The sequence below is a fragment of the Manis javanica genome, chromosome 10 (genome assembly GCF_040802235.1).
Source record: "Manis javanica isolate MJ-LG chromosome 10, MJ_LKY, whole genome shotgun sequence".
Taxonomy (NCBI): Eukaryota; Metazoa; Chordata; class Mammalia; order Pholidota; family Manidae; genus Manis; species Manis javanica.
The window spans coordinates 79,043,295-79,055,714 of NC_133165.1; the positions used below are offsets into that span (position 1 = coordinate 79,043,295).

Genomic DNA, 12,420 nt, shown 5'->3' on the forward strand with positions numbered 1-12,420 from the left:
CTGTTATTTCATGTCTGTAGCCAATATCATATCCAGTTTTATTTCATTTTTTTAGATTCTTAGAATTCATTCTTTTTTATTTTTATTTTTAAATTTTTTATTAACGTACTATTGATATACACTCTTAAGAAGGTTTCACATGAAAAAACAATGTGGTTACTACATTTACCCATATTATCAAGTCCCCACCCATACCTCAATGCAGTCACTGTCCGTCAGTGTAGTAAGATGCCACAGATTCACTGTTTGCCTCCTCTGTGCTCTGTTTTCCCCATGACCCCCTCACACCTTGTGTACTAAACATAATACCCCTCAATCCCCTTCTCCCTCCCTCCCCATTCGCCCTCCTATACCCCTCTCCTTTACTAACTACGAGTCCCTTCTTGGAGTCTGTGAGTCTGCCTGTATTTTGTTCCTTCAATATTGCTTTGTTCTTATACTCCACAAATGAGGGAAATCATTTGGCACTTGTCTTTCTCCACCTGGCTTGTTTCACTGAGCATAATGTCCTCCAGCTCCATCCATGTTGTTGCAAATGGTAGGATTGGTTTCTTTCATATAGCTGAATAGTATTCCATTGTGTATATGTACCACATCTCCTTTATTCATTCATCTACTGATGGACACTTAAGTTGCTTCCATATCTTGGCTCTTGTAAATACTGCTGCAATTAAACAGGGGTGCATATGTCTTTTTGAGTCTAAGAAGTTGTATTCTTTGGGTAAATTTCAAGGAAGGGGACTCCCAGGTCAAATGGTATTTCTAATTTTAGTTTTTTGAGGAACCTCCATATTGCTTTCCACAATGGTTGAACTAGTTTACATTCCCACCGGTAATGTAGGAGGGTTCCCCTTTCTCTGCATTCTCGCCAGCATTTGTTCTTAGTCTTTTCAATACTGGCCAGCCTTACTGCTGTGAGGTGATATCTCATTTGTGGTTTGAATTTGCATTTCCCTGATAATTAGTGATGTGGAGCATCTTTTCATGTGTCTGTTGGGCATCTGAATTTCTTCTTTGGAGAATTGTCTCTTCATATCCTCTGCCCATTTTTTAATAGGGTATTTGCTTTTTGCATATTGAGGCATGTGAGTTCTTTATATATTTTGGGTGTTAACCCCTTGTCTGATATGTCATTTACAAATATATTCTCCTATACTGTAGGATGCCTTTTTGTTCTATTGATGGTGTCCTTTGCTGTACAGAAACTTTTTAGTTTGATGTAGTCCCATAAGTTCATTTTTGCTTTTGTTTCCCTTGCTTGAGGAGATGCGTTCAGGAAGAAGTTGCTCATGCAAAAATTCAGGAGATTTTTGCCTGTGTTTTCTTCTAAGAGTTGTATGGTTTCATGACTTACATTCAGGTCTTTGATCCATTTCGAGTTTACTTTTGTGTATGGGTTAAACAATAATCCAGTTTCATTCTCTTGCATGTAGCTGTCCAGTTTTGCCAACACCAGTTGTTGAAGAGGCTGTCCATTCCCTATTGTATGTCCATGGCTCCTTTATCAGATATTAATTGACCATATATGTTTGGGTTTATATCAGGGCTCTCTAGTCCATTGGTCTATGGTTCTGTTCTTGTGCCAGTATCAAATTGTCTTGATTACTGTGCCTTTGTAGTAGAGCTTGAAATCGGGGAGCATAATTCCCCCAGCCTTTTTCTTCCTTCTCAGGATTGCTTTGGCTGTTTGGGGTCTTTTGTGGTTCCATATGAATTGTAGAACGATTTGCTCTACTTCATTGAAGAATGCTGTTGGTATTTTGATAGCAATTCCATTGAATCTGTAGATTGCTTTAAGCAGGATGGCCATTTTGACAATATTAATTCTTCCTATCCATGAGCACGGGATGTGTTCCTATTTATTGGTATCTTCTTTAATTTCTCTCATGAGTGTCTTGTCATTTTCAGAGTATAGGTCTTTCACTTCCTTGGTTAGGTTTATTCCTAGGTATTTTATACTTTTTGATACAACTGTGAATGGAATTCTTTTCCTGATTTCTCTTTCTGCTAGTTCATTGTTAGTGTACATGAATGCAACAGATTTCTGTGTATTAATTTTGTATCCTGCAATTTTGCTGATTTCAGATATTAGTTCTAGTAGTTTTGGAGTGGAGTTTTTAGGGTTTTTTATGTACAATATCATGTCATCTGCAAACAGGGACAGTTAAACTTCTTCCATGCCAATCTGGATGCCTTTTATTTCTTTGTGTTGTCTGATTACCGTGGCTAGGACCTCCAGTACTATGTTGAATAGAAGTGGGGAGTGTGGGCATCCTTGTCTTGCTCCCGATCTTAGAGGAAAAGCTTTCAGCTTCTTGCTGTTAAGTATAATGTTGGCTGTAGTTTTGTCATATATGGCCTTTATTATGTTGAGATACTTGCCCTCTATACCCACTTTGTTGAGAGTTTTTATCATGAATGGATGTTGAATTTTGTCAAATGCTTTTTCAGCATCTATGGAGATGATCATGTGGTTTTTGTCCTTCTTTTTATTGATGTGGTGGATGATGTTGATGGATTTTCGAATGTTGTACCATCCTTGCATCCCTGGGATGAATCCCACTTGGTTATGGTGTATGATCCTTTTGATGTATTTTTGAATTCGGTTTGCAAATATTTTGTTGAGTATTTTTGCATCTATGTTCATCAGGGTTATTGGTCTGTAGTTTTCTTTTTTGGTGGTGTCTTTGCCTGGTTTAGGTATTAGAGTGATGCTGGCCTCATAGAATGAGTTTGGAAGTATTCCCTCTTCTTCTACTCTTTGGAAAACTTTGAGGAGGATAGGTATAGGTCTTCAGTAAATGTTTGATAAAATTCAGCGGTGAAGCCATCCAGGCCAGGGGTTTTGTTCTTAGGTAGTTTTTTGATTACCATTTCAATTTCCTTGCTGTTAATTGATCTGTTCAGATTTTCTGTTTCTTTCTGGGTCAGCCTTGGAAGGTTGTATTTTTCTAGAAAGTTGTCCATTTCTCCCTGATTATCCACTTTGTTACCATATAATTTTTCATAGTATTCTCTCATAATTTGTATTTTTGTGGTGTCCGTCATGATTTTTTCTTTCTCATTTCTGATTCTGTTTGTATGTGTAGACTCTCTTTTTTTCTTGATAAGTCTGGCTAGGATTTATCTATTTTGTTTATTTTCTCAAAGAACCAGCTCTTGCTTTCATTGATTCTTTCTATTGTTTTATTCTCCTCGATTTTATTTGTTTCTGCTCTAATCTTTATTATGTCCCTCCTTCTACTGACTTTGGGCCTCATTTGTTCTTCTTTTTCTAGTTTTATTAATTGTGAGTTTAGAGTGTTCATTTCAGATTGTTCTTCTTTCCTGAGGTAGGCCTGTATAGCAGTAGACTTTCCTCTTAGCATGGCCTTTAACTGCATCCCACAGATTTTGTGGTGTTGAATTATTGTTGTCATTTGTCTACATATATTGCTTGATCTCTGTTTTTATTTGGTCATTGATCCATTGGTTTTTAGGAGCATGTTGTGAAGCCTCCATGTGTTTGTGGGATTTTCCATTTTCTTTGTGTAATTTATTTCTAGTTTTGTACCTTTGTTGTCTGAGAAACTGGTTGGTACAATTTCAATCTTTTTTAATTTACCAAGGCTCTTTTTGTGGCCTAGTATATGATCTGTTCTTGAAAATGTTCCATGTGCACTTGAGAAGAATGTGTATTCTGTTACTTTTGGGTGTAGAATTCTGTAGATGTCTGTTAGGTCCATCTGTTCTAATGTGTTGTTCAGTGCCTCTGTCTCCTTACTTATTTCTATCTGGTTGATCTGTCTTTCAGAGTGAGTGGACAGTTGAAGTCTCCTAGAATGAATGCATTGCATTCTATTTCTTCTTGTGATTCTGTTAGTATTTGTTTCACATATGCAGGTGCTTCTGTGTTGGGTGCATAGATATTTATAATGGTTATATCTTCTTGTTGGATTGACCCCTTTATCATTATGTAATGTCCTTCTTTGTCTCTTGTGACTTTCTTTGTTTTGAAGTCTATTTTGTCTGATACAAGTACTGCACCCCTGCTATTTTCTCCCTATTAGTTGCATGAAATATCTTTTTTCATCCCTTCACTTTTAGTCTGTGTATGTCTATGGGTTTAAAGTGAGTCTCTTGTAGGCAGCTTATAGTTGGGTCTTGGTTTTTTTATCCATTCGTGACTTTTGATTGGTGCATTCAGTCCATTTACATTTAGGGTGATTATCGATAGGTATGTACTTATTGCCATTGCAGGCTTTAGATTCATGGTTACCACAGATCCAAGGTTAACTTCCTTACTATCTAAGAGTCTAACTTAGCTCAATTAATATGCTATTAAAACCACAATCTAAAGGTTCTTTTTTTCTCCTCCTTTTTCTTCCTCCTCCATTCTTTATTATGTTAGGTATCATATCTGTACTCTTTGTTTATCCCATGATTGACTTTGGGAATAGTTGATTTAATTTTGCATTTGCTTAGTAATTAACTGTTCTACCTTCTTTACTGTGGTTCTATTACCTCTGGTGACAGCTGTTAAACCTTAGGAACACTTCCATCTGTATCAATCCCTCCAAAATACACTGTAGAGATGGTTTGTGGGAGGTAAATTCTCTCTTTCGTGTATCTGGAAATTGTTTAAGTCCTCCTTCAAATTTAAATGATAATCTTGCCAGATAAAGTATTATTGGTTCAAGGCCCTTCTGCTTCATTGCATTAAATACATCATGCCACTCCCTTCTGGCCTATAAGGTTTCTACTGAGAAGTCTGATGATAGCCTGATGGGCTTTCCTTTGTATGGGATCTTATTTCTCTCTCTGGCTGCTTTTAATAGTCTGTCCATATCCTTGATCTTTGCCATTTTCATTACTATATGTCTTCATATTGTCATCCTTGCGTCCCTTGTGTTTGGAGATCTGTGCACCTCCATGACCTGAGAAGCTATCTCCTTCCCCACATTGGGGAAGTTTTCAGCAATTACCTCGTCAAAGACACTTTCTATCCCTTTTTCTCTCTCTTCTTCTTCTGGTACCCCTGTAATGTGAATATTTTTCTGTTTGGATTGGTCACACAGTTCTCTCAGTATTCTTTCATTCTTAGAGATACTTTTTTCTCTGTGCCTCAGCTTCTTTGTATTCCTCTTCTCTAATTTCTATTTCATTTATCGTCTCCTCCACCATATCTGATCTGTTTTTAATACCCTCCCATTGTGCTCTTCAATGCTTGGATCTCTGACTGGAATTTATTCCTGAGTTCTTGAATATTTTTCTGTACCTCCATGATCATGTTAATGATTTTTATTTTGAAATCCCTTTCAGGAAGATTCATGAGGTCGATTTCATTTGAATCTTTCTCAGGTGTGGTATTCATAATTTTACTTTGAACCAGGTTTCTTAGGCGTTTCATATTTTTATACGGCACCCTCTAGTGTCCAGAAGCATTATTCTCTGGAGCTTCTCAGCCCCTGAAGCAATGACAGGGGTTGTAGGGGAGCAGTATTGGTGCCTGGGGGAAGGAAAGAGCTGTTTCCTGCTTAGCGGCTGCTATGCCTGCCTCCACTACCAGAACCAGTGTGCCAAGCACACAGGTATAAGCCTCTATGCTTTGCATTTGTAGTTGCTGTAGACGGGGCTTCCCTCTGGCTGGCCTAACGCCAGGGTAGGGTTTGCCGATCTGCGAGCCAGGTGGGGCTCTCCAGGAGAAAGGTGCAGTAGGCTGTGTATCACAGAGGGGGTCCTTGGAGCTGTGTAACCAGCCACGGAGCTGGAGTGCATGAAGATCGATAAAGTTCCCAACCTGCTGGGCCACGTGCACCCGACAATTTTGTCTACCTGTCCTTTCTCTTGAGCAGTAAGCTCTGTGCAATCCTTGCCCCTTAAGTAGCCCTCTTGCTGTTAGGAAATCTCTCAGACTTCTCGCCTTTCTCTTGTCCAAGAGCAGCCGGATATGGATCCCTGCTTTCCACAGGTGGCTGAACTCTCAGTCTCTCCAGGTATTCTGCCTGTCTTATCTTTTCAACCCCCTAATTGTGAGAGTACCATGAAAACACCATGAAATGTAGGTTTGTGCTCCCAGAGCAGATCTCTGGAGTTAAGTATTCAGCAGTCTGAGGCCTTTGCTCCCTCCCCACTCCATTTCTCTTCTTCCTGCCAGTGAGCTGGGGTGGGGGAAGGGCTTGGGTCCTGCCGGGCCATGGCTTTGGTACGTTACCCTGTTCCATGAGGTGTATTCTTTTCTCCAGGTGTATGCAGTTTGGCATAGCCCTCTTTCCTGTTGCTCTTTCAGGATTAGTCATATTAATTATATTTTTGTATTATGTGCAGTTTTAGGAGGAAGCCTGTGTTTCACCTCTCACGCTGTCATCTTTAATCCACATACAGTTTCAGATTTTGGGTCTTTTACTTCTTTTTTGTTTGGTCTTTTAATTATAAATCGTTGATTCAGGTGGTATTGACCACTAATGTCATCAGAGTAGGGCAGTGTAGACTTAGCTAGGAAAAGAAGGCATCCTGAAATGCCATGAGCAGTAGATGAATTGTGACTTTCCTTTCTTTGGCAGAATGCGTTAAAGTTGAGTTGGGAGCAGTTTTGCCAGTGCTTAGGAGAAGACAGTGTGGTCTTTGAAGGTCCTTTCCATCCTTGGATTCTGTGATATTTTCTGCATAGTGGCATTACTTTGATAAAGCTAAAGAAAATGGAAGCAGCAGAGAAAAAAGCTCCCACTACACTCTTTGTTTGAAGCAGAATGAAATTTGAATTTGTTCTTTTCCACTCGAAGAAGTAAAGTAGGCATTTTTGGTCAAGAATTTAGAGAAGCTGATAATGAAGCCCAACTAACATGTCAGTTCATTGATCAAAGCACCTGCAGTTCTCATTTCAGGGCAGGTAACAGCCATAACAGATACTAAACAAAGAAAGAGGATACATGTCTGGAACATTTTAATCTTGTTTCTATAGAGGAATTTGCCTAAGGAATTGTTCTGGATACCAGCCAACTCCTGTGGTCTTCCTTACACACCTTGAATCCGTTTGCATTTGTGGAGCAGAATGACTTTCTTGTGCTTCCCTGATTCTCTGCAGTAGTTACTGTTATCATTATTATTTTGTATTGGCATAGTAGTAGTAAAACCTGTGACAGTTGACTTCTGAGATCCTTAAAGGACCTGGTGACTCACATAACTATAGCCTTACATGTTCCACGAGTGCTTTACACTTTATTCCCCCATATTCTGCTTTCTCTCTTTAAAGAGAAGAGAGCATTGGACCCATATCCCCTATTTATAACCCAGCAGGGCCTTCTTTCTTGTCCCTCTCCCAAGGGTTTTTGAGCCATTTGCCTCTTCAGGCATATACTTACACTGCTTTGGTTTTTTGTCCTTTATTTAGACACAGTTGTGAATGAACATGGGGTACACAATCAAGAAGACCTGGGTTTGGATTCTGACTCCTTGTTTGTACTGTATGGCTCTGAACAATTCACCTAATATTTCTGACCATTAGTATTTTATTTATAAAATATAGATAATATTTTATAGCTTGAGAAGATCAAATAAGATACTCTCTATAAATTTTTAAAAGATTTAGTCATTTAAGCCCAGATTAAAAATTAGGTTTAGAAACCTAATTTTTGAACCCCAAAATATGTCCTCCACTGATACTTTCTGAAGAGAGGCCTTGGGTCTAGGCACCCCTCCCATCCCACTTTTGACACCCCAGAGTTCTCCTGAATGTCCACCTTGGGACACCTAGAACTTTGGCTTTGGGGTTGGACATAGCTATTTGTTGGACTCTTGCCCTTGCTCCTCTTGTATTAACTTGGAAAAGTTATTTAATTCCTCTGAGCTTTGGTTTCTTACTCTATATGTCCTAACAAGGAGTCTTGTAAGGATTAAATAAAGTAATGTATACAGAAAATAAAGTCATAGACAGAATGTAGACTTTGGAATCAGCACCAGAGTCTGGTCTGGTTCAGTCACTTAGTAGTGGTGTGGCCTTGGGCCAGTTAAGTTGTTAACTACTCTTGGTAAATATGAGTTGAAGTGCACAAAGACCAGCTTCATAACCATGCTCAATAAACATTGCTTTTTTCCTTTTCTTCTAATTCCCATGTCAAAGAGTCTAAGAATAGGCTTGCCATCTATGAGCAGCCCAATAGTGTTGTTTTGTTTTGTTTCTAACCTGTCATTTTAACCCTGTGAATGTTTTGTCCTCACTGTCTTGACTCCCAAGGGCATTTTTCTCTCTTGAGTGTGTGTTTGTTTGTGTAAATAACATACCAATAAAATGCACAGGTCTTAAGGATTCAGTTAGTAAGTTTTGAATATTGTATACATCCATGTAATCACTACCCCCAAACAAGATAGAATATTTCCATCACTCTTGAAGGATCCCTTATGTCTTTTTACAATTCATGTTTTACCCACAAATCCTAAGCAACCATTTTTTTATTTAAATCACTATAGGTTAGTTTTGCCTGTTCTTGAACTTGGTATAAATGGAATTATATAGTAGTATTCCTTTGGAGGGGGGTCTGCTTTGCTTTACTTACCATAATAGTTTTGAGATCCATCCATGTTATTGTGTGTGTCATTATATACCTAGCAATGTTCCTTCATGTCTTACTAGTGGTGATTGAGTCACTCCCTTCCCAAACCAGTCACACAAAAAAAGGAAACAGAATTAGCATGATTTGGTCTAGCTAATTAAGTTCCACCTGCTAGGACTCAGGGGTAGGGTCACCTTCCCTGGGCGTGTGTCCTCAGAGGAAAGGCGAACACTAAAAGTTCATTCATTAGTTTTGAACAATATTCTATTGTATGAATTACCACAGTTTGTTTATCCATTATACCAAGCCTCTAGATTTTAAACAATTTTTAAACTGTCAGTTGGGAGTAATCTATTTTTGAGATACAAATCAGTAAAGGACTGGAAAAGTTAAAGGGATTTTACCACAGGGTAAGTCAGAATTTTTAGCTATTGTCTAAAATCGTAAGTCACTATTGTCTAAAATTCTAGTTATTGTCTTCTTGCTTGTATTCTCTCTACTTGGCCATGGTTAAAAAGGGAGAAAATGAAACTGCCCTTCTGTCTCTGAGTGTCCCCTATATAATGTATTCTTTTTGACCCAGTGCCTAGGAAGTTATTTATAGATTGATGGAAGGATATATAATCTCACTGAGCTTTGGAAGGTACTTATCCTGGCAGTTAAAAAATTTATGGAGAATGTACAGTATTCTCCCTGAAAAAAATGCCAGATCTTGGCTCCCAGGCATCATCCTCTGCATTATCCTGTTTCCTCACTCCCCCTCCTTGGCCCCCACTTCTGACTGTCTCCTCTGTTTAGCTTTGAGCCACTCAGTGTCCTCAGGATACATTCTGCCTTAAAATTGTGCTGTTTGTCTGGATGAAATGTACGATGTGCACAAATAGGTTGTAGAGAAGCACACATCTAGGCTCTCCTGGGAGCATAATGTCTTTGCTTTGTTCTAGTCAAGTCATACATGAAATAGTTCCTTCCTTCTTCTCCCACCAAACAGCCTCCCAATCCCTTCATTTCCTCTCTATTCCAAATAAAACATGCAGTGTGAACATTACTTCCCTGCCTTCTAACCCTTTTCTACTGGTCTTATTCTCACTCTTTAAGGCTTTTGTTGTTGTTAATAAACTGTCTTGTCTCTTACCTGCAACTTTGGCTTTTGTTTTGGCCCAGGAAAATTCGTTTCCAGGAATCTTTATGCCCCAAGAGTGAGAAGAGCCTTCTGCATAGGATTAAAGGGCTGGAAATGACTAAGTTATTTTGGAGAATAGAAGAGAGCCTCAGCTCAAGAAATATGGTTTTGAGCTCAGCGTTTGTTCCAGTAGATCTTGACCTTGGAATAGTATCACTCACTACCCTGGTTACTAGGCTTTGTTAAATTGAGGATAGCTTCTCTTATCCCAGAAGCAAAATGGTGAGGAAATTTAAGATCATGTGATTTGAAGACCTGATTTAAGAAGCTGGAAATGTTTAGAAAAGGCAGTAAGATAAAAATATCTTCTGTAAGGAACCGACATGGAAGCAAGATTATGCTTGTTCTTTATGACTTGCACAGAGAGCTAAACTGGGGCCAGCAGGAGGAAGTAACACAAAGACAAGTTTTGCTTCTTCATGCTTTTTCCCTTCACTAGATATATATAAGCAGGGTCAGGACAGCCATTTTTCAGAGTTACTAATGATTCAAGGACCTGCTTACAGAGGACTATGGATGTAGAAGGCTGGAGCTGAATGAGAAAGCTTCTGAGTCCCCTTCCAATTATGAGAATCCATGATTCTTTTTTTATTTTTATTAAAGTATCATTAATATACAATCTTATGATGGTTTCACACACACAACACAATGGTTCAACATTTACCCATATTATCATTATCAAGTCCTCATTCCCTCCACTGTGGCCACTGTCTGTCAACATAGTAAGATGTTATAGAGTCATTAATTGTATTCTCTGTGCTGTACTACCGTCCCTGTCACCTACCTATATTGTGATTGTGAATTACTGTGCCCCTTAATCCCTTTCTCCCTCCCTTCCCAACCCCTCCCCTTTGGTAACCACTGGCCCCTTCCTGATGTCTGTGAGTCTACTGCTGTTTTGTTCCTTCTGTTTTGCTTTGTTTTTGTACTCCACAAATGAGTGAAATCATTTGGTATTTGTCTTTCTCCAGCTGACTTATTTCATTGAGCATAATATCCTCTAGATCCATCCATGTTGCTGCAAATGACAGGATTTCTTTTCTTTTTTTATGGCTGAATAATAATCCATTGTGTACCACATCTTATTTATCCAGAGACTCCATGATTCTTTTGTACCTTTGGTAGACATCCCATTTTCTTGTCTGGTATTTGACCATCTGTCCCCTTAGTTAGAGGTAGTATTATGTAAAAGTTAAGAATGCAAGCACTGGAGCTGGATTGCCTGGCTTTGAGTCCCAGCTCTGCAATGTACTAGTAGTATGACCTTAAACAAATTCTTTAATTTCCTTGTGCCTCAGTTTACTTATCTGTAAAATAATGATGATAATAAAATATGTATCTCATAGGACTGTTGTAAAATTAAATGAGGTACATAAAGCACTTAAGTAGGGTTCCTGGCATGATGTAAGCACTCCAGAAAATTCACCTGATTATAATTATCATCTCTCTCCCTTTATTTCTACTTATAAAGCTGGTCTCTAGTCCAGATAGTCCCTCTCTTAACATACCATTTTTGATTATCTCATGATGCTTTTAGCTACAAGAAACAGTCAACTCAAAATAGCTTACATGATAAGAGGATCTATGACCTCACATATCAATAGGTACAGAGCTGGGGGATCCAGGCTGACTAACTCAGTGTCTGTATCACAGCCTCAAGGATCCAGGCTTATTGTCTCTGCTCTACCATTGCCACATGTTGCCAGCCATCATCTGAACACAGGACCACCTTTAGCAGAAGATATCAGCCTTTTTTTCTGGTGGCTTTAAAAACAAATACAGTACCAAGCATTTCTTTGAAGCCACCCACCCAGCAAAGTCCTTTCACATCTTATTGGTGAAGGTTGAGTCACTTGTCCCTTCCCAGACCAGTCACAAAAACAAAACAGAATTACCGTGGTTGGTCTAGCTGATTAAGATACACGTTTTAGGGCTCAAGGAAGTCAAACACCAAAAGAAAGTGGACGAAATTAATGTGTGTGAAAGCAAGGGAAAACTTGGGGAAGCAGCTGTACAGTGTAATACTGTACCTTCTCCTCTGCTGCCCCCTTTCCCTCAGAGGCCAGTGATCTTGGTAGGAATGACCGTCAAAATTCTGAAAAGTGGATGCATTAATCACTGTTTCATTGGTGTTCTTTTAAGAATCTAAAGCTCAGAATACAGAGCCAAGATGGCAGTGTGAGTAGAGCAGTGGAAATCTCCCAAAACCGTACATATTTTTGAAAACCCAACAAATACAACTGTCCCTAGAAGAGAGACCAGAAGATACAGGAAAACAGCCAGGTCACATCTACACCTGCGAGAACCCAGCGCCTCGTGAAGGGGGTAAGATACAAGCCACGGCCCCGTGGGACCCGAGCGCCCCCCCAACCCCAGCTCCCGGCGGGAGGAGAGGAGTCGGAGTGGGGAGGGAGAGAGAGCCCAGAACTGCTAAATATCCAGCCCTAGCCATCCGCACTGGGAGCACAGACACACAGTGCATGGGATGTTGGATACTAGGGAAATGGGACAGTAAAACCTGCGAGCGGGTCCCCACAGCCAGCGCCCCTGTGACAAAGAAAAGCGAGTAGTTTTGGAAAGTCTTAAAGGGACAGGGATCCAACAGCTGGACAGAAGCGTCCTGGGACACCCAGCCCAGCAGCTGGGAATCCTGGGGAACACGGAGAGCCCTAACCCTCTGGGTGGCAGCACAGCTCTGAGGTCCCTCAC

The 12,420-nt window shown here is 39.7% G+C and overlaps 1 protein-coding gene across 22 annotated transcripts in view; it reads left to right on the forward strand.

Annotated features, from left to right (window-relative positions):
* R3HDM2 (R3H domain containing 2) overlaps positions 1 to 12,420 on the forward strand; it is a 192,433-nt gene that overhangs the window by 126,444 nt on the left and 53,569 nt on the right. The window contains exon 1 of one of the 22 annotated variants that reach the window (XM_017643394.3): positions 11,873 to 12,036. The exons of the other annotated variants lie outside the window; for them this stretch is intronic. The gene's annotated coding sequence lies outside the window, so the exon portion shown is untranslated. Of the gene's footprint in view, positions 1 to 11,872; positions 12,037 to 12,420 lie in introns of those variants that run through there. 22 annotated transcript variants of the gene reach the window in all.